This window comes from Acipenser ruthenus, unplaced genomic scaffold (assembly GCF_902713425.1).
Source record: "Acipenser ruthenus unplaced genomic scaffold, fAciRut3.2 maternal haplotype, whole genome shotgun sequence".
Classification (NCBI taxonomy): domain Eukaryota; kingdom Metazoa; phylum Chordata; class Actinopteri; order Acipenseriformes; family Acipenseridae; genus Acipenser; species Acipenser ruthenus.
Genome location: NW_026708112.1, coordinates 95,001 through 115,131, shown reverse-complemented (window position 1 = coordinate 115,131; position 20,131 = coordinate 95,001). Strand labels below are relative to the sequence as shown.

Here is a 20,131-nt window from a genome sequence, read left to right as displayed (position 1 = left end):
GCCAAAAGTTTAGCATCGCCTAGAATTTTAGCATTGAGATGTAATTTAATATATACAGGATGTTAAATAAAATATCTAAATTATGTTCATATATATATATATATATATATATGAACATAATTTAGATATTTTATTTAACATCGTGATGTAATCAAAGAAACTACAACATGATATCGCTTAAAAAAAAAAAAAAAGTCTATACCGGAAGCCATAATCGCAGTCCAGTAGTAATTCATGTTACATTTCTGAAATGTCACTTTTTTTTTCAACGTCAGTTTTTCTGTTCAGTATCTGGAAAACTACAAAGCGCTGGGTGTGGAATTCAATATGTTAGGAACATTATTCAGCAGCTTTCATTGGACTCTATGAAGCTGAATGAGTTCATTCTATATAGAGGGGGTGGAATTCAATATGTTAACAAGGGAACATTATTCAGCAGCTTTCATTGAACTTTATGAAGCTGAATCAGTTCATTCTATATAGAGGGTGATGCTGCTAAACTTTTGTCCACAGCTGTACATGATGTATCGTAATAGAGGTCTGTATCGCTTGTGATACGAGACCACGGCATAAAGAACTACCGCTCCCAGCATGCCTCACCATTGCCGCGGGTGCAGAGGCATGCTGGGAGCCGTAGTTCACAGAGTGTTTCTCCCAGTCTCATTGAATTGCAGAACTTCAACAAAGCAGCCCATCAGCGTGTCGTTCCGCCACCAAATACAAACATGAACTCCATCGTGATTTTAAGAACGCAATTCTTACCTGAATGTTTTCAAACTTGTTGGTGTGAGCGCTGGTGTAGAAAACCAGGAAAAAAAAAAAAAAACGAAGATTATTTTTTTTTCCCCCTCTCCTTTCAAATTTAAAAGATGTCTTTTCTCTTTTTTTAAGATTCCAGAGTCTCCATTAAAAAAAGGTGCGTCCGTCCGGAGTTTTTTGTTTCAGTAGTCTTCAGTAGATCCCTCCCGATAAAAAAACAAAACAAAAGAAAAACCCAAGGAGCGTTTTAAAAAAACAGCATGGGGTTAAAAAAAAAAACAGTATTTTGAGGCTGTCCGTCTCTCTTACAGCAGAAGCGATGAGTTTAGTTTTTAACAGTGACGGGGACAACAGTTTTTATCCTCAACCCTAAAGAGAAAGAGACAAGGGGATTAGAAACGCTGTCTTTTCATTTATTTATTTATTTATTTGTCACGTGAAAGCGTGGCTCATTTCACAGCATTTCAGGGTCTAAAAATTGGCTTTTCATGACCATTAAAAATCATCCAAAAACTTATAAGAACATAAGAAAGTTTCCAAACGAAAGGAGGCCCCATTCAGCCCATCTTGCTCGTTTGGTTGTTAGTAGCTTATTGATCCCAGAATCTCATCAAGCAGCTTCTTGAAGGATCCCAGGGTGTCAGTTTCACAACATTACTGGGGAGTTGGTTCCAGACCCTCACAATTCTCTGTGTAAAAAAGTGCCTCCTACTTTCTGTTCTGAATGCCCCTTTATCTAATCTCCATTTGTGACCCCTGGTCCTTGTTTCTTTTTCCAGGTCAAAGAAGTCCCCTGGGTTGACATTGTCTATACCTTATGGATTTTGAATGTTTGAATCAGATCGCTGCGTAGTCTTCTTTGTTCAAGACTGAATAGATTCAATTCTTTTAGCCTGTCTGCATACGACATGCCTTTTAAACCCGGGATAATTCTGGTTGCTCTTCTTTGCACTCTTTCTAGAGCAGCAATATCCTTTTTGTAACGAGGTGATCAGAACTGAACACAATATTCTAGATGAGGTCTTACTAATGCATTGTGAAGTCTTAACATTACTTCCCTTGATTTAAATACTTCTCACAATAAATCCGAGCATCTACGCGTATCTTCTTAAAGGGTAAGTAACGGGGTTCTGATAAAATATAGCGTCCCGCGTCCCCACGTGTGGCTACAGCTGTTTAAATAATGGACCTGTCGTTTTTCTTTTCATGGTTAGCATCCTGACGACTTTGTGCCCTTTTTAAAGTCTGTTTCGAAGCTCTTTTTACAATGTCCTCTCTCGTGCAGTGATAGCGTCAGGGTCTGCATTGTCAGACGGGAAGCACAGCGATAACGATCCTTGATGTGGTGCGGAACGGAAAAGCCAGAGCCCTTGTTATGTGTTTTTGTTTTTGTCAAACCCCAGGGCACTAGAGCGGACATTTTCAAAAGAGCTTTGAAACAGACTTTAAAGTTATAAGTGTAAAAAGTCTGTCTCGCTGATAAAATCGCTAAAAGTCCTGTCGACCCCCTTCCCCTGTCTCTGAAGGCACAAGGCTGTAATTGGAATTAGTACCGGGTCCCACTTCTTAGTTCAGTCACGCAAGGATGTGCTTCAGATGGCAGGTGTTCCGAATCTCCGATTGTCTTTCTAGTTCATGTGATGTCAGAAATTCACAAAAGGATACTGTCTTTATGTCCCAGAGCGTCCCCAATTAGCACAAGGAAACGATTGACATCCACAGCGATCAGCTGCTAATGTATTCTGAGCTCACTGGCATGGGACATGTGCTAATTAATATTGAAATCCGTCCTGCAAGTGATGTTTCGTTATGGAAAAGGTAACAGATTGAAAACAATATCACTGGGCTTGATTATAAAAAAAAAAGACTCCCGCTGACCCCCTTTCCATGTCTCTTATGGTATCTCATTCTGCCAGCCTCACCCCATTGTAGCTGCCCTATACTTGTGCTACCATTGCCCCTCAGTGTAATACAGAGCCATTGCAGTGCCGCTGTCTGTCTGTCTGCCATTGAAGATCATTGAGGGTATAGTTAGCACACTGTGGTCCCATTCTACCAGCCTCACCCCATTGTAGCTGCCCTATACTTGTGCTACCATTGCCCCTCAGTGTAATACAGAGCCATTGCAGTGCCGCTGTCTGTCTGTCTGCCATTGAAGATCATTGAGGGTATAGTTAGCACACTGTGGTCCCATTAAATGTGAGTTATTTACTGAGCTATAACAGAGCTACTCTGTTCTGTTCTGTTCTTATTCTATTGTACTCTGTTCTGTTCTATTCATGTAGTGGTGAGCAGGTTTCAAGATGACATTCGTTTTTTAAACAAGCTTTGACAGCCGAGTCCAAACGCAGAACAGTGCAGCAAAGCAACAGATTTCTCATGCCGAGCCTGGCTAGCCAGAGGCACTGCGGGGGAACTCCTTGCTTATCTGGAGTGGAATCATCTTGAGGGTTTGACTATCATGAACCACACTCCCATTCACGCCGCATAAAAAACATTCGCTGAACTCATGAGGGCTCCCAGTCCCTCCTCAGCTCCGCTAGAGCCACACTGCTTCCCTCCCAGTCCCTCCTCAGCTCCGCTAGAGCCACACTGCTTCCCTCCCAGTCCCTCCTCAGCTCCGCTAGAGCCACGCTGCTTCCCTCCCAGTCCCTCCTCAGCTCCGCTAGAGCCACACTGCTTCCCTCCCAGTCCCTCCTCAGCTCCGCTAGAGCCACACTGCTTCCCTCCCAGTCTCTCCTCAGCTCCGCTAGAGCCACGCTGCTTCCCTCCCAGTCCCTCCTCAGCTCCGCTAGAGCCACACTGCTTCCCTCCCAGTCTCTCCTCAGCTCCGCTAGAGCCACACTGCTTCCCTCCCAGTCCCTCCTCAGCTCCGCTAGAGCCACGCTGCTTCCCTCCCAGTCTCTCCTCAGCTCCGCTAGAGCCACACTGCTTCCCTCCCAGTCTCTCCTCAGCTCCGCTAGAGCCACACTGCTACCCTCCCAGTCTCTCCTCAGCTCCGCTAGAGCCACGCTGCTTCCCTCCCAGTCTCTCCTCAGCTCCGCTAGAGCCACACTGCTTCCCTCCCAGTCTCTCCTCAGCTCCGCTAGAGCCACACTGCTTCCCTCCTAGTCCCTCCTCAGCTCCGCTAGAGCCACACTGCTTCCCTCCCAGTCTCTCCTCAGCTCCGCTAGAGCCACACTGCTTCCCTCCCAGTCCCTCCTCAGCTCCGCTAGAGCCACACTGCTTCCCTCCCAGTCTCTCCTCAGCTCCGCTAGAGCCACACTGCTTCCCTCCTAGTCCCTCCTCAGCTCCGCTAGAGCCACACTGCTTCCCTCCCAGTCTCTCCTCAGCTCCGCTAGAGCCACACTGCTTCCCTCCCAGTCCCTCCTCAGCTCCGCTAGAGCCACACTGCTTCCCTCCCAGTCCCTCCTCAGCTCCGCTAGAGCCACACTGCTTCCCTCCCAGTCTCTCCTCAGCTCCGCTAGAGCCACACTGCTTCCCTCCCAGCCCCTCCTCAGCTCCGCTAGAGCCACACTGCTTCCCTCCTAGTCCCTCCTCAGCTCCGCTAGAGCCACACTGCTTCCCTCCCAGTCCCTCCTCAGCTCCGCTAGAGCCACACTGCTTCCCTCCTAGTCCCTCCTCAGCTCCGCTAGAGCCACGCTGCTTCCCTCCCAGTCCCTCCTCAGCTCCGCTAGAGCCACACTGCTTCCCTCCCAGTCCCTCCTCAGCTCCGCTAGAGCCACACTGCTTCCCTCCCAGTCCCAATTAAGCGCTTAATTGCTCCAATGAATTAATTTAGGGTACAGCTGGAACAAAAACCAGCTGGGACAGCGTCCCACCATGACCGGGATTGGAGACCCCTGCCTTATGTGACGAGAGTGAGAAATATTAAGTGAGAATAAGGGAAGCAGTGTGGAGTAGTGGTTAGGGCTCTGGACTCTTGAACGGAGGGTCGTGGGTTCAATCCCAGGTGGGGGACACTGCTGCTGTACCCTTGAGCAAGGTACTTTACCTAGATTGCTCCAGTAAAAACCCAACTGTATAAATGGGGAATTGTATGTAAAAATAATGTGATATCTTGTAACAATTGTAAGTCGTCCTGGATAAGGGCATCTGCTAAGAAATAAATAATAATATTACAAGAATTAACAAGACTGTGCGGAAATTAGTGCTTGTGTTGTTCGAGCAAGCAGGAGAGACACCGTTGAGCTCGCAGTGTTTACTGGAACTCCCCTGGACAGCCTGGAGATGGGATCTGTGTCCTTACCAAGAGACTGACTCGACAGCTGGCTGCTGATGAAAACTGGCACACAATAAAACCGCTCTGATCTGCACCGAGCGGAGAGCCACGTTTTCATGCACTGGCCAAGTGTGCAGAATCAGAACACGTGTGTTGTTTTTTTTTTTCTCTCAGGCTGAACCTGGCAGAAACAGACGTGAGAAATCAACTGTCTGCAGAACATTCTGGAAGGGACTGCTGTGAAAAAAACAAACAAAAAAAAACAACAGCACCCGCTTCAGAACGACAAAGCCAGCGATACATCCTGCGAACGTGTCTCCCTGTGTGACCGGAAGACCTAAATAAGACCGAAAGAAATGGAAGAAGAGTCCCTATTATTATTATTATTATTATTATTATTATTATTATTATTATTATTATTATTATTATTATTATTATTTCTTAGCAGGCGCCCTTATCCAGGGCGACTTACAGTGGTTACAAAATATCACAATGCAAAATATCACATTGTGAAATATCACAGTACAGATAACAGCGGTTATAAAGTCCAGCAAAATCAGTAGAAAATCAAATCTAATTGAAATCCGAGCACAATAAAGACCACAGTAAATAATCACACTGAAGAGCGAGTTCCACTCACAGCAGCTCAACTGATAGTGGAAATATTTTCTTATAAGAGTAAATTGCATTAAGAGTCAGTAGCGAGTGCGATAAGCAGAGCAGAACGATTTCAAATAAGAGCAAATTCAAAACAACGTGAATATGGATACCTATAGGAGTAAAATCTAATACGAGATACAGAGAATATAATTATAATTGAGAGCTGTAGTGGAATAGTGTGGAGCCGTTCAGAGCCAGTACAAGCTGATGCAAGCACTGGAATCCCTGCCAAATACATGCGAGAATGTGGCTGCTCCCAAATTAGATAATAGATGCAAATTGGGAACAGCCACAGAAAAGGAGCTTGAAGCTCCATTAGGGAGGAAAAGAAAAAGGGGTTTGGAGCCACAGGAGGGAGGGAGAGATAGAGAGATAGAAGGAGAGAGATGGAGAGAGAGGGAGATAGAGAGATAGAGAGAGGGAGATAGAGATAGAGGGAGATAGAGATAGAGAGATAAAGAGGGAGAGAGAGGGAGCGAGAGATAGAGGTAGAGGGAGATATAGATGGAGACAGAGAGAGAGGGAGAGAGAGAGGGAGATAGATAGAGAGAGGGAGATAGATAGATAGAGATGGAGAGAGAGGGAGATAGAGAGACAGAGAGAGAGAGGGAGATAGATAGATAGAGGGAGATAGATAGAGGAGGGAGACAGAGAGAGGGAGATAGAGATATATAGGAAGATAGAGAGAGAGGGAGGGAGAGAGAGATATAGGTAGGGGGAGATATAGAGAGATAGAGGGAGATAGAGAGAGGGAGATAGATAGAGAGGGAGAGAGGGAGATAGAGAGAGGGAGAGAGAGGGAGATAGATATAGGGAGATAGAGAGAGAGGGAGAGAGAGATAGTGGTAGAGGGAGATATAGAGAGATAGAGGGAGATAGAGAGAGAGGGAGATAGAGATAGAGAGATATAGGGAGATAGAGAGAGAGGGAGAGAGAGATAGAGGTAGAGGGAGATATAGAGAGATAGAGGGAGATAGAGAGAGGGAGAGACAGAGAGGGAGAGAGAGAGAGGGAGACACAGAGAGAGAGAGAGAGAGGGAGAGAGAGAGAGTTATTTATTATTTATTTTGATTATTATTTATTTTGTAATTGCTATGGCAATACTTCTGCTGTAGTCATGCCAATAAAAGAATCACTGAATTGAACAGAGAGAGAGAGAGAGAGAGAGAGAGAGAGAGAGAGAGAGAGAGAGAGAGACGGAGAGAGCTACTGTCTCTGAGTCTCAATAGCCCTCAGCCGCCCTGTCACAGGCAGTAAAAAACTACATTACAAGGTTGGCAGCTCATTATAACGTGCCTCGGATGTAACGCTCCTACAGCAGGTCCCCCAGTTCCCTATACTAGTGATTCATGCAATATTTCTACAGTAAATACAGTACCGGTGTTGTTCTGTAAACACCTTCTCAGTGTAACTTCCGTTCCTGTCTCTCCCTTTTGACACAGCGTCTGAACTGAAGAAAAGCTGCGCTGGCACTTTACAGACATCTTATTCAACATTCGTTTTATGATTAAATAAACATCAGGCCTATGACGTGGTTATCTTCCCTAATGCATTTACTTTTTTGTGCTGTGAGAGGAGAGGCGGGCTTTCTCCGGGAGACGAGGCGCTTCAGCCCTGCTCTGGCAGCCCAACCCGGGGGCGAGCCCACTCCCTCTTCCCCTCTCCTGAACCGCTCTCCTTCTCGCGCTTGGTTCGAACTCCTGACCGCCGTTTAGACTATTTATAGTTTAAAAACTGCTAATTGAAATGATCCACGAGTGGGAATGTTACCTTTTTTTTGGTTAAAAATACAGCGTTGATTACACGGTGCTTTATGCATGGTTAATTCACGGAAAGTTACATTTTTGCTTCACTATACAGAGAGGGAGTTATTTCATTTTGTATTTTATTCAGATGTGTGCTGCTGTGTGTCCCACGGCGCCCCCTACCCCCTCCCCCGGTTATAACACTCATATTGTGTGTGTCCCCCCGAGACCCGTGTTATAGAGAGGGAGCTCTGTGTATATATGTGTATATATATTGTGGTAAAGCGGGCTGTGCTTGTCGCTTTCAGGGACCTTGTCACACTGTCTTCCAGTATGAAAGCGCACTGGACCACAGCAGACAGATCAGTGATTTACACCAAAGAAAAATCAACACAACCGACGCTACACTGGAGGCGAGCGACGCAAGAGGATTTTGCTTCTATTATTTTTATTATTATTTGTTTATTTAGCAGACGCCTTTATCCGAGGCGACTTAGGGTGTGTGAACTATGCATCAGCTGCAGAGTCACTTACAACTACGTCTCACCCGAAAGACGGAGCACAAGGAGGTGAAGTGACTTGCTCAGGGTCACACAATGAGTCAGTGGCTGAGGTGGGATTTGAACCGGGGACCTCCAGGTTACAAGCCCTTTTCTTTAACCACTCTGATTAGCCTAGTTCACTTCCGACCATTCTGATTGGCCCGTTTCACGCCAGGTCGCTGGTGATGTGCGTTGTAAAAATGGAACGCGGCTCTATTCCGGTAGAGTCGCTCGCTTCACCCAGGCCGGCCGCCCGCGTCGCTCGCCGGTTGCTGTAGACGCACCCACACAGTCCAGTCACTTCTGAATTCTCCAGTAAGGACTGCAATCTAAACTCTTAAGCCGGGTCCACACCTGAGCGATCAATTGCGCAACCCAATTGTTCCTCAAATTCCTCAACTCAGTTACGAGCAATTGCTGCGTCCGCACCTGAGAAATTACTTGAGCAACAAGGTTCCCGCGTCTGACAACGTTTTTATTACATTGTTATTCCATCTGAAAAGTAGGGGTTTTTTTTGGTTTTGACAACTGAGTTGACACAGTTTTTTTTTTTGTTTGTTTTGTACAGCGCTGAAACACGACGTTTAAAAAAAAAACAAAAAAACAACTGGACCGCTGAACCTCGTCCTCTTTAATATCAGCATCGCAGGGGTATCTGTGGATTAGAAAAAATAACAGACGAGCCTCTTCAGTGAGTCGCAGGAAAACAATTCCATCTCGGGGTTCTGTGACAGTTTAGAAGCTCCGCCTTTGCTCTCGTAGTTTATGATGTCACAGACACCCTTGATGGAATTATTTTCCAGTAACTCACTGAAGCCCCTCTATTATTCTATAGTACTATGATTTATTTCTTAGCAGACGCCCTTATCCAGGGCGACTTACAATTGTTACAAGACATCACATTATTTTTACATACAATTCCCCATTTATACAGTTGGGTTTTTACTGGAGCAATCTAGGTAAAGTACCTTGCTCAAGGGTACAGCAGCAGTGTCCCCCACCTGGGATTGAACCCACGACCCTCCGGTCAAGAGTCCAGAGCCCTGACCACTACTCCACACTGCTGCCCTATATATATATATACATATTGTATCTGTTGTGATTCATATGGGAAGATGTCCTGTGATGGGTTAATCCAGCCCTGTCTCTCCCTCCACCCCCCTTTATAAGCTGTTTTAATGAGTGTAAATTCCCCCAAGGGGCGAATCAGCCTTCTGTCTACAGACGCTGGGGTGAGATCTTTAAGAATCACTGAAGCGCTGTGTAAAATTCCCTCAGTGTATCAGCACTCCAGAGAATTGAGGTTTTTTTTTCATCTTCTCCAGAAAAAAACACAGACAGAAAATCAGGCTTACAAGCAACTCGCTCTCTGTGGTGTAAAATGAAGAAGAAAGACTCCCTCAGTCCTGCTTTCAATGGTAAAGGAGAGAGTTAAAACACTGTGGTCCCATTCTACAAGCCTCACCCCATTGTAGCTGCCCTATACTTGTGCTACCATTGCCCCTCAGTGTAATACAGAGCCATTGCAGTGCCGCTGTCTGTCTGTCTGCCATTGAAGATCATGGAGGGTATAGTTAGCACACTGTGGTCCCATTCTACCAGCCTCACCCCAAGGCTGTGATCAGAGCATAATGTGACCATGTCCTAATAAAGTGGCCAGGCTGTGTACATTCGAACAGATGGAATTTTAATGACTTGAAGAAAAAAACATTTTTGCATCAGAAATAGAATAAAAAACTATAAAATGGCAGATGCACTGGACAAATGTTTTGGACTTATGCCTGAATTTGCTTGAGAGAGAGAGAGAGAGAGAGAGAGAGGGAGAGAGAGAGAGGGCAGAGAGGGGGTGTGTATGTGTGTGTGTGTGTGTGTGTGTCTGTGTGTGTGTGTGTGTCTGTGTGTGAGTGTGTGTCTGTGTGTGTGTGTGTGTGTGTATGTGTGTGTGTGTGTGTGTGTGTCTGTGTGTGTGTGTGTGTCTGTGTGTGTGTGTGTGTGTATGTGTGTGTGTGTGAGTGTGTGTCTGTGTGTGTGTGTGTGTGTCTGTGTGTGTGTGTGTGTGTGTGTGTGTGTCTGTGTGTGTGTGTGTGTGTTTTTTTTCTTTCTCTTGATTGGTTACTCTGACTTGTTATGAATTTAAACAACCTTTTTTTGTTTTTAATTTAGCTTTTACCCTCCAACTGGTACAAATCAACACGAATAAGGTAAAATAAAATACTAATAATAATATAGATTTAAAATTTCTATATGCATGAGCAGATGTGATCACTTTAATACGCATAATAGTTTTGAAAAGCGTTCCTAGCAATGTTACACAATAATCCACACGCGTGTTACTGCTGGTTGTGTGTGTGTGTGTGTGTGTTTTTTTTTACCCTTTCATAATGTCGATAAATCGATGCATCGGCTTTTTTGAGAACGATACATATCAATAGTGAAGGATTTGCATCGCCCCAGCCTTAGTTAATATACACCCTGTTAATTTGACATTCAATCAAATGTGAAGGCTGATTATGCGTACAGTAGTGGTGTTTATTAATTGCCATAATGATCAGTAATGAATCAGTGGGGGGTTAGTGATACGACATCAGAATGAAAAGGAGCTAACGAGCCGTGGGCAAGGCAAAGTAAACACAATGCAAGCGCTTGAAAAACACACAGCGTTCAATATAAACAGAACAGGAGCCGTGCATTCATTCAGCAAAGACAACAAACCCTCATTCTGCACAATCTCTCTCTCTCTCTGTCTCCTCCTCTCTCTCTCTACCGTCCTCCCTCTCCTCCTCTCCACTGTTCTCCATTCCCTTCTCCCTCTCCCTCTTCTCTGTTCCTTGCTCCCCTCTCACCTCCTCCCCTCTCCCACTCTCCTCTCCCATCTCTTTCTTTCCTCCTCTCCCCTCTCCTCCCTCTCAGTCTCTCCTCAGCTCCACTAGAGCCACACTGCTTCCCTCCCAGTCCCTCCTCAGCTCCGCTAGAGCCACGCTGCTTCCCTCCCAGTCCCTCCTCAGCTTCGCTAGAGCCACGCTGCTTCCCTCCCAGTCCCTCCTCAGCTCCGCTAGAGCCACGCTGCTTCCCTCCCAGTCCCTCCTCAGCTCCGCTAGAGCCACGCTGCTTCCCTCCCAGTCCCTCCTCAGCTCCGCTAGAGCCACGCTGCTTCCCTCCCAGTCCCTCCTCAGCTCCGCTAGAGCCACGCTGCTTCCCTCCCAGTCCCTCCTCAGCTCCGCTAGAGCCACACTGCTTCCCTCCCAGTCCCTCCTCAGCTCCGCTAGAGCCACGCTGCTTCCCTCCCAGTCCCTCCTCAGCTCCGCTAGAGCCACGCTGCTTCCCTCCCAGTTCCTCCTCAGCTCCGCTAGAGCCACGCTGCTTCCCTCCCAGTCCCTCCTCAGCTCCGCTAGAGCCACACTGCTTCCCTCCCAGTCCCTCCTCAGCTCCACAAGAGCCACGGTGCTTCCCTCCCAGTCCCTCCTCAGCTCCGCTAGAGCCACACTGCTTCCCTCCCAGTCCCTCCTCAGCTCCGCTAGAGCCACACTGCTTCCCTCCCAGTCCTTCCTCAGCTCCGCTAGAGCCACACTGCTTCCCTCCCAGTCCCTCCTCAGCTCCACTGGAGCCACACTGCTTCCCTCCCAGTCCCTCCTCAGCTCCGCTAGAGCCACGCTGCTTCCCTCCCAGTCCCTCCTCAGCTCCGCTAGAGCCACACTGCTTCCCTCCCAGTCCCTCCTCAGCTCCACTAGAGCCACACTGCTTCCCTCCCAGTCCCTCCTCAGCTCCACTGGAGCCACACTGTTCAAACCCGAGGCGCTTCTCAATCAGTAGCTGGTGACAGCGGGCTGATAGTGGGGAGCAGTGATCAATTTCTTTGCCCCGGGCCCGTCTGTGTGTTTCAATGAGACGTAATTAAAATGCAGGAACTGAAAACGACAGACGATCCTGGCAGATTATTTCAGCAAGAAGAATAAATTCTAGAACTGTCTAAGAAGAAATCTCATCAATGATGGGAGAAACAGTTTTCAGATCCATTCTCTTACCTCTTGTTAGCTTTATTAACAGCATCATTGGTCCTCCCGTTAAAGGAGCGTTGGCTATCTTTAAAATCCATTCTCTCACCTCTTATTAGCTTTATTAACAGTATCGCTGGTCCCTCCCTTTAAAGGAGCGCTGACCATCTTTAAAATCCATTCTCTCACCTCTTATTAGCTTTATTAACAGTATCGCTGGTCCCTCCCTTTAAAGGAGCGCTGACCATCTTTAAAATCCATTCTCTCACCTCTTATTAGCTTTATTAACAGGATCGCTGGCCCCTCCCTTTAAAGGAGCGCTGACCATCTTTAAAATCCATTCTCTCACCTCATATTAGCTTTATTAACAGTATCGTTGGTCCCTCCCTTTAAAGGAGCGCTGACCATCTTTAAAATCCATTCTCTCACCTCTTATTAGCTTTATTAACAGCATCGCTGGTCCCTCCCTTTAAAGGAGCGCTGACCATCTTTAAAATCCATTCTCTCACCTCTTATTAGCTTTATTAACAGGATCGCTGGCCCCTCCCTTTAAAGGAGCGCTGACCATCTTTAAAATCCATTCTCTCACCTCATATTAGCTTTATTAACAGTATCGTTGGTCCCTCCCTTTAAAGGAGCGCTGACCATCTTTAAAATCCATTCTCTCACCTCTTATTAGCTTTATTAACAGCATCGCTGGTCCCTCCCTTTAAAGGAGCGCTGACCATCTTTAAAATCCATTCTCTCACCTCATATTAGCTTTATTAACAGTATCGCTGGTCCCTCCCTTTAAAGGAGCGCTGACCATCTTTAAAATCCATTCTCTCACCTCTTATTAGCTTTATTAACAGTATCGCTGGTTATTAACTTTTGCATTCATTCATTCTTCTTATTGACTCAAATGCTGTTTCACATCCGCAAGGAGCGTTTCTGTATTCCTGTTGCTTCGAGACGCAGCGTGAGCCAGATGGCAGCAGGGATGTAGAAACATCAATCAGAGATGCTGGGATGGAAGCGTCTGTAACAAGCTGCTTCCAGGGCACTGATAGGCGCGGGGTGGACTTGCGTCTGTCACCCAGGTCCACCCTGCTTGAGCAAAAAAGCACGTAGAAGACCCGTGAGACACCGGGTCCCGTCCCGGGTCAAGCATGCCAGTATGAAAGGGGCTTTAGACGCCGAAAACGCTAAACCTCACCCCTAAAGATCAAGGGTCAAGGCGTTTGGGAACAGCCATCCGGATGAGAAAGACAAACTCGGAGATCAGCTAACAAGGACCAGGGGTCACAAATGGAGATTAGATAAAGGGGCATTCAGAACAGAAAATAGGAGGTGCTTTTTGGTGGAACCAACTCCCCAGTAATGTTGTTGAAGCTGACACCCTGGGATCCTTCAAGAAGCTGCTTGATGAGATTCTGGGATCAATAAGCTACTAACAACCAAATGAGCAAGATGGGCTGAATGGGGCCTCTTTCGTTTGTAAACTTTCTTGTGTTCTTAACATGCACTCTATTTTGTGTGTGTGTGTTTTTTTTTCTTTTCTTATCGCTACGCAGACGTATTTGAAATGTTTCAAGTAAAACGGTACATTAATATTATTGATTGATGGCAGTCTGGGGACCTTGCAACTGTCTTGGAATTTGAAAGCGTACCATAAATACTATTCTCGTCTCTTATAATGTGACACGGGGGGGGGGCGGACTCAATTTCAGCCTTTTTATTTTAAGTGCGGAAATCCCTGCTCATCACAGTGACAGGTCCCTAGAAAGTATACCAACCACCACACATAAGGACGCATAGACAAATGCATGAACTGTAATAGCGAAGAAACAGCTAGGGCATCTAACAGATTCAAAGTCAAAACTGATTTGAACTAGAAGTGAGATATAACATGACACACACAGCAGACGGGTAAACTTTATATAAAAAAAAAGAGCTTCAGGGTGCCTCTAGTGGCCAGTTACAGCGCTGCCGCTGGGAGCGCAGGATGACTCGCACAGCTGGGACGGCGCCCGTTCCTGGAGGGGCTCCGGACGCTCTGGGGGGGGGGGGGGGCGGGGACCGGCAGGGATTCCTTCTCCTCGTCTCACAACAGTGACCCCTACTGGCCAGACACAGAGCACACTGAAAGTGGATAAGAGGCGGGGCTGGTCTCTGTTCTCCGGGCTCGGTAGCCCCGCCCACCTCTGCTCTGGTTTGCTCGGCGTAAAAGCGATTGTGAGATCGGAGGACGCTGGCACGCCCTCAGAGCGCCCGTGCTGCGTGGGGGGGGGGGGACGGGACATAACTGGGCATTCCCAATTGGGGGAAAGTAAATAGTAATAATTGGTCAAGCAAAAAATAAAAAATAAAGACTTTCAAAACTTTCTACTGCATTTTTAGGACGACTCCTATGAAACACACACCACTGGCGCTGACTGACAAAGCTCAAGAAAATGTGTTTGCTCAGTAACATCTGCGCTATTGTGAGGTTTTATTGCTTTTCTTACACATTTAATATGTGTCAATGTTTATTATTATATTATAATTAGGGCTTCTGTTTTTCAGGTTTTATTAATTGTATTTTTCGGTGCTTATTTTTTAGCTGTTTTCAAGTTTTATGTAAATCGTTTTTTTTTTTTCAAGGGCTTTTGTTTTTTATATACTTTATGAAATTAGTGTTTTTGGTTAATTTTCAAAATGCTTGAGCGTTTCTTTTTCTGTCAATATGTATAGTAGTAACTGGACAGGACTTCCACTCTTAAGATGCCCCTTCTTTCCTTTGCTGTCTTCCGCAGTGAAATCCCTCTGGTCTCGGCACATCTTCTGGGGTTTTTGTCTGGAGGTATTTTTGTACATTTCACCACAATCCTGTTTTAAATCCTCCGTATCTTAACTGTAATACAGCTTGAAATCCCGCTAACAAGCCTCCATCCTGACTGTAATCTCGTTTTAAATCTCCCACGCAGACTCTCCAATGGAAATGCAGGAATGTGCTGTCACTCAGTAGCTAGCTGGGGGCGGGTTTAAAGCATTCAGAACGAATCACTGATAGATACAAGTCAGGAAGGCGGGACGTTGCCCAGCAGCACTGGGGAATGTATTTATCATTATTTTTGTAGTAAGTTTTATTTAGGGAACAGTCAACGTGAATTAATGAACCATTTCCACAGTTTTTCCAGTGTTTATTGTCTATTCACCGATTTCAGCCCTCTGTGTATTGTAGCGATCTCGGTTAACGCAGGCAGGCGCATCACACAGGGCGAGGTAATCCACACACAGGCGGGGGGCGGGCGCGAACCCGGGACCTCTCGCACTAAAGCATTCAGCTCTGATCGGAGATGCTGGTCGGTCCACCCATATTTTTCGACGTGTGAAGCCGTACCACAGTTCACAAACTAAGCTTCTGTCCCTCAAAATTTGGCCTGGGAAATCTGGGCTGCGTCTTAAATTCACAGGAATGCGGTGCTGGGATATTCAGACTCACCTCCAGCCTGCGCACCACTTTTGTTTGCTCGCGGGACGCTAGCTGTGCACTAGATGGCGCTGGCGCTTACCAATATACACAGGCTCCCTTCAGACAGTACCGTGACCCAGAAGGCACTGCAGAAGTGAGCCAGGAAGTGCCAGTGTAAGGCATGCAGACTTTCTGTAAGCTAACACCTGCCATAGCTGTGTGTAATGCAGACACACACACACACACACTCAATCACACACACACACAAACACACTCACTCACACATCAGCACGACCCCTTCTCTGAGTGAGTGAGTGTGAGTGTGTGTGTGTGAGTGTGTATGTGTGTGATTGAGTGTGTGTGGGTGTGTGTGAGTGTGAGTGTGTAGAAGCTAACCAATATTATCTCGCCTATTATTTTTGTGTTCTTTTATTCACACTAATTTACATATTCTGCATTTCAGTAAACAAAACAAAACAAAAAAAACATTACACGCTTCTGTAGCCCCTGAAACGTTTTCAGCATAATTATTTTTCATCCTTAACGCAGTCACTTTATTGAGACCAGCGAGATGCGTCAATCCATATCGAGTCTAGCATCAACTACACAGTGAGAGAAAGAGAGAGACAGAGGGACACAGAGAGAGAGAGAGAGAGAGAGAGAGAGAGGAGATAGAGAGACAGAAAGAGATAGAGGGAAAGAGAGAGAGACAGAGAGAGGAACACAGAGAGAGAGAGACAGAGGGAGAGAGAGGGAGAGAGAGAGAGAGAGAGAGAAAGGGAGAGAGAGAGGAGATAGAGAGACAGAAAGAGATAGAGGGAAAGAGAGAGAGACAGAGAGAGGAACACAGAGAGAGAAAGAGGGAGAGAGAGAGAGAGAGAGAGAGAGAGGCAGAGAGAGGGAGAGAGAGAGGAGATAGAGAGACAGAAAGAGATAGAGGGAAAGAGAGAGAGACAGAGAGAGGAACACAGAGAGGGAGAGGGAGAGAGAGAGAGAGAGAGAGAGAGAGAGAGAGAGAGAGAGAGAGAGAGAGAGAGAGAGAGAGAGAGACTGCAGCCCATTCATACCGGAGCACCGCCCGCCCTGTCATAATATGAAGTGTCGGTTCAATACCGGCCATTTAGAGACCTCTAATACATCTGTGGCACCGAACAGCAGCAGCTCACGAACACGACACGTCACACGACACGTCACACAGCACGACGTCCACAGTGTCGTTTACTCACGAAACAAATCGCGCCGATCGAAACGGTATGCAAAAACAAACACAACAATAAATAAATGCATAAATAAACTATCTATCTATCTATCTATCTATCTATCTATCAAATCTGATTCTTGACAGAAATAACACGTTTACTGCACTGTGTTTGGTCCGAAAACTGAAATAAATATATGTCTCATTTAAACCTTTTATGTACGTTAAAAAACTTTTCATTTCTATCTATCAATCTAGGGGCAGCAGTGTGGAGTAGCGGTTAGGGCTCTGGACTCCTGATCGGAGGGTCGTGGGTTCAATCCCAGGTGGGGGACACTGCTGCTGTACCCTTGAGCAAGGTACTTTACCTAGATTGCTCCAGTAAAAACCCAACTGTATAAATGGGGAATTGTATGTAAAAATAATGTGATATCTTGTAACAATTGTAAGTCGTCCTGGATAAGGGCGTCTGCTAAGAAATTAATAATCTATCGATCTGTCTGTCTGTCTTAACGTAGTGTACTAAACTAATCGTCCTCATAATCAAGTATAGTATTATTGCAAAGAAAAACATATTATTATTATTATTATTATTATTATTTACATAGCGCTTGCATACAGTGTTGCCGAGTCTTCTAATATCTATCTATCTATCTATCTATCTATCTATCTATCTATCTATCTATCTATCTATCTATCTATCTATATATATATATATATATATATATATATATATATATATATATATAATAAAAACATTTCTACACATCTTTACCTAGTTCCAGTATCTCAGCATTGTACATAGAGCGTGTCAGATGTTGAATGTTCAGTTATTTTAATAGGCAAATCACGTATTAATATTATGGGTGTTTTCGACATGAATTTAACACACGCGGAAAAAACACTCACACACACAAACACAGACTTAAGATAAAACGTATATATATATATATATATATATATATATATATATATATATATATATATATATATATATATATATATATATATATATTAGCTCAAAGAGCCAGCTGCCCAACGTTTCGATATGTTGTACATATCTTTCTCAAGCCAGGGAGCCTGTATATATATATATAAAGGCAGAGATAATGTTTGCTACGCTACGCTTGCCAGTTATAGACGCCTGTCGCCAGTTTAAACACGTTTAAAATATAATACCTATTTAAAAACACACACATGTAAAAACACATACTATATCTTTAACGACAGCACGGCTACACTACGGTCGTGAAGCGGGCTAGCTGGCGCCCCGAGCTCCACAATAAATATCCGTTCAGATAATGATACTAATGAGCATACAACGTCTTGTAATGATAATAATAATAATAATAATAATAATTTAATGTGTGAAAGGTACCGTGAGCCGCCGTTTGCATCCAGCAGCCGTCTCCGTGTAGCATCCTCCTCCCGTGCAATTGCTATGCAGCTGTGTCTCGGTGTCTCTCCTCGTCCTACTCAGTTTGTCTTCGCTTGTCAGCCAGGCATTGCTGTGGCAAATGTGTCGCCACTCCCGCGGTTTTAATAATAATAAAAAAAATAACAATAATAATTAAAAATAAAACCCTGCAGCGCCTCAGAAGAGTATCACGAATTTGAAAAAGAAATGTAATAATAATAATAATAATAATAATAATAATAATAATAAAGTGTAGAAATTGAGGGGGTAAAAAAAAAAACGCGAAACGGAGATTATTTCTCTAGTAGTAGTCTGTGGGGAAAATATACGTGAGAAGAGGATATTAAGAAGAAATTAAAAATATATATATATTAGAAAGAAAACAAACAGCCGTTTGCTTGTCCGTTGCAGTTTGGAATTTATTTTCCCCCTCGAAAATTTGAAAGAGTCAACATTCTAAGCGACCGTTATTTAGCCGCGCTGCTCTGCACTGCTCTCGATTTGAAAACAGCGTCGAGAGGAAAGGGTTTCACAGAGACCGAGGACTTGTCCTGTGTGGGTCGATTGCGTGTAAAACCTGACAGAAATATTGAGAAAAATAAACTAAAATAAAACGGGTGATAACGAGTTATTTTGTGTGTAGGTTCATATCTGAAAGAAAGTTTGAGGTAAAATTTCTCTCTCTCTCTCTCTCTCTCTCTCTCTCTCTCTCTCTCTCTCTCTCTCTCTCTCTCTTTCTCTCTCTCTCTCTCTCTCTCTCTCTCTCTCTCTCTCTCTATGATAAGCCTCCACTAGTGTTTTCTACTATTATAACAACTTTGACTTATATAAAGAAGGAAAAACATTGAGTGAAATATCTCGTATCACTCGATTTTCAAGGTGTGGTATCCGAAGCATAATCAACAAGTACAGAGAAACATCATCTGTAATTGACAAACCCAGGACTGGAAAACCCAAAAAAGCTGTCTAACAAGCGATACTTGAAGATAATATCCTGAATAGAAAGAAGACAAGCGTTGAATTGACAACAGAACTGGCAGAAGACTCAGGTGTCTTTGTCCATCAAATCAACAGTATGAAGGTCACTCTTGAAATCAGGACTTGAAGGATGTGTTGCAGTGAGAATACCTCTCTTAAGAAAGGGGAACGAGACTAAAAGGCTAAAATATGCACAAGGACACAGAAACTGGACTGTGGAACAAGGGTCAAAGGTGCTTTGGACTGTTGATGGATGGACAGCGACACGTGTCCCTTCTGCCAGTTCTGTTGTCAATTAAATGTGCTGAACATTCCCCACGGTGAACTGCGCTGTGAAAAGTAATATTTTTTTTATAATACAAACACATACATAAAGTTTACAACAATGAGCTCCTCAAACCCCACTGCCTTCCACACTGCAGCCCAGCGCTTTCTTTATCTAACCACTGAGCTCCTCAAACCCCACTGCCTTCCACACTGCAGCCCAGCGCTTTCTTTATCTAACCACTGAGCTCCTCAAACCCCACTGCCTTCCACACTGCAGCCCAGCGCTTTCTTTATCTAACCGCTGAGCTCCTCAAACCCCACTGCCTTCCACACTGCAGCCCAGCGCTTTCTTTATCTAACCACTGAGCTCCTCAAACCCCACTGCCTTCCACACTGCAGCCCAGCGCTTTCTTTATCTAACCACTGAGCTCCTCAAACCCCACTGCCTTCCACACTGCAGCCCAGCGCTTTCTTTATCTAACCACTGAGCTCCTCAAACCCCACTGCCTTCCACACTGCAGCCCAGCGCTTTCTTTATCTAACCACTGAGCTCCTCAAACCCCACTGCCTTCCACACTGCAGCCCAGCGCTTTCTTTCATTCTTTCTTTCCTAATTCATTCATTCTTTTATTTCACCTTTGAGTCCCGAGGTGGTGTTTTATATATTAATATCACAGACACATACTTCTCGCTAGCCTGCTGAATCCGATGCAAGGTGTCTATATTATTATTATCGCTACGATAGAGCTTACACACACGCACACACACACTGACACACACACCCACTGAAACACCCACTGAAACACCCACTGAAACACACACACACACACTAACACACACACTGACACACACAGACACACACACACTGAAACACACACATGCAGACACACACACACACACACACTGAAACACACACAC

At 45.1% G+C, this 20,131-nt stretch overlaps 1 protein-coding gene across 1 annotated transcript in view; it reads right to left on the bottom strand.

The window, feature by feature from the left end:
• LOC131729635 (protein phosphatase 1 regulatory subunit 29-like) overlaps positions 1 to 18,637 on the bottom strand; it is a 49,471-nt gene extending 30,834 nt beyond the window's left edge. Inside the window, exons 1-2 of the mRNA XM_059019846.1 lie at positions 17,930 to 18,637; positions 763 to 1,128 (exon numbers count right to left, since the gene is read on the bottom strand). The gene's annotated coding sequence lies outside the window, so the exon portion shown is untranslated. The remainder of the gene's footprint in view (positions 1 to 762; positions 1,129 to 17,929) is intronic.
• Between the last annotated feature and the right edge of the window lie 1,494 nt (positions 18,638 to 20,131).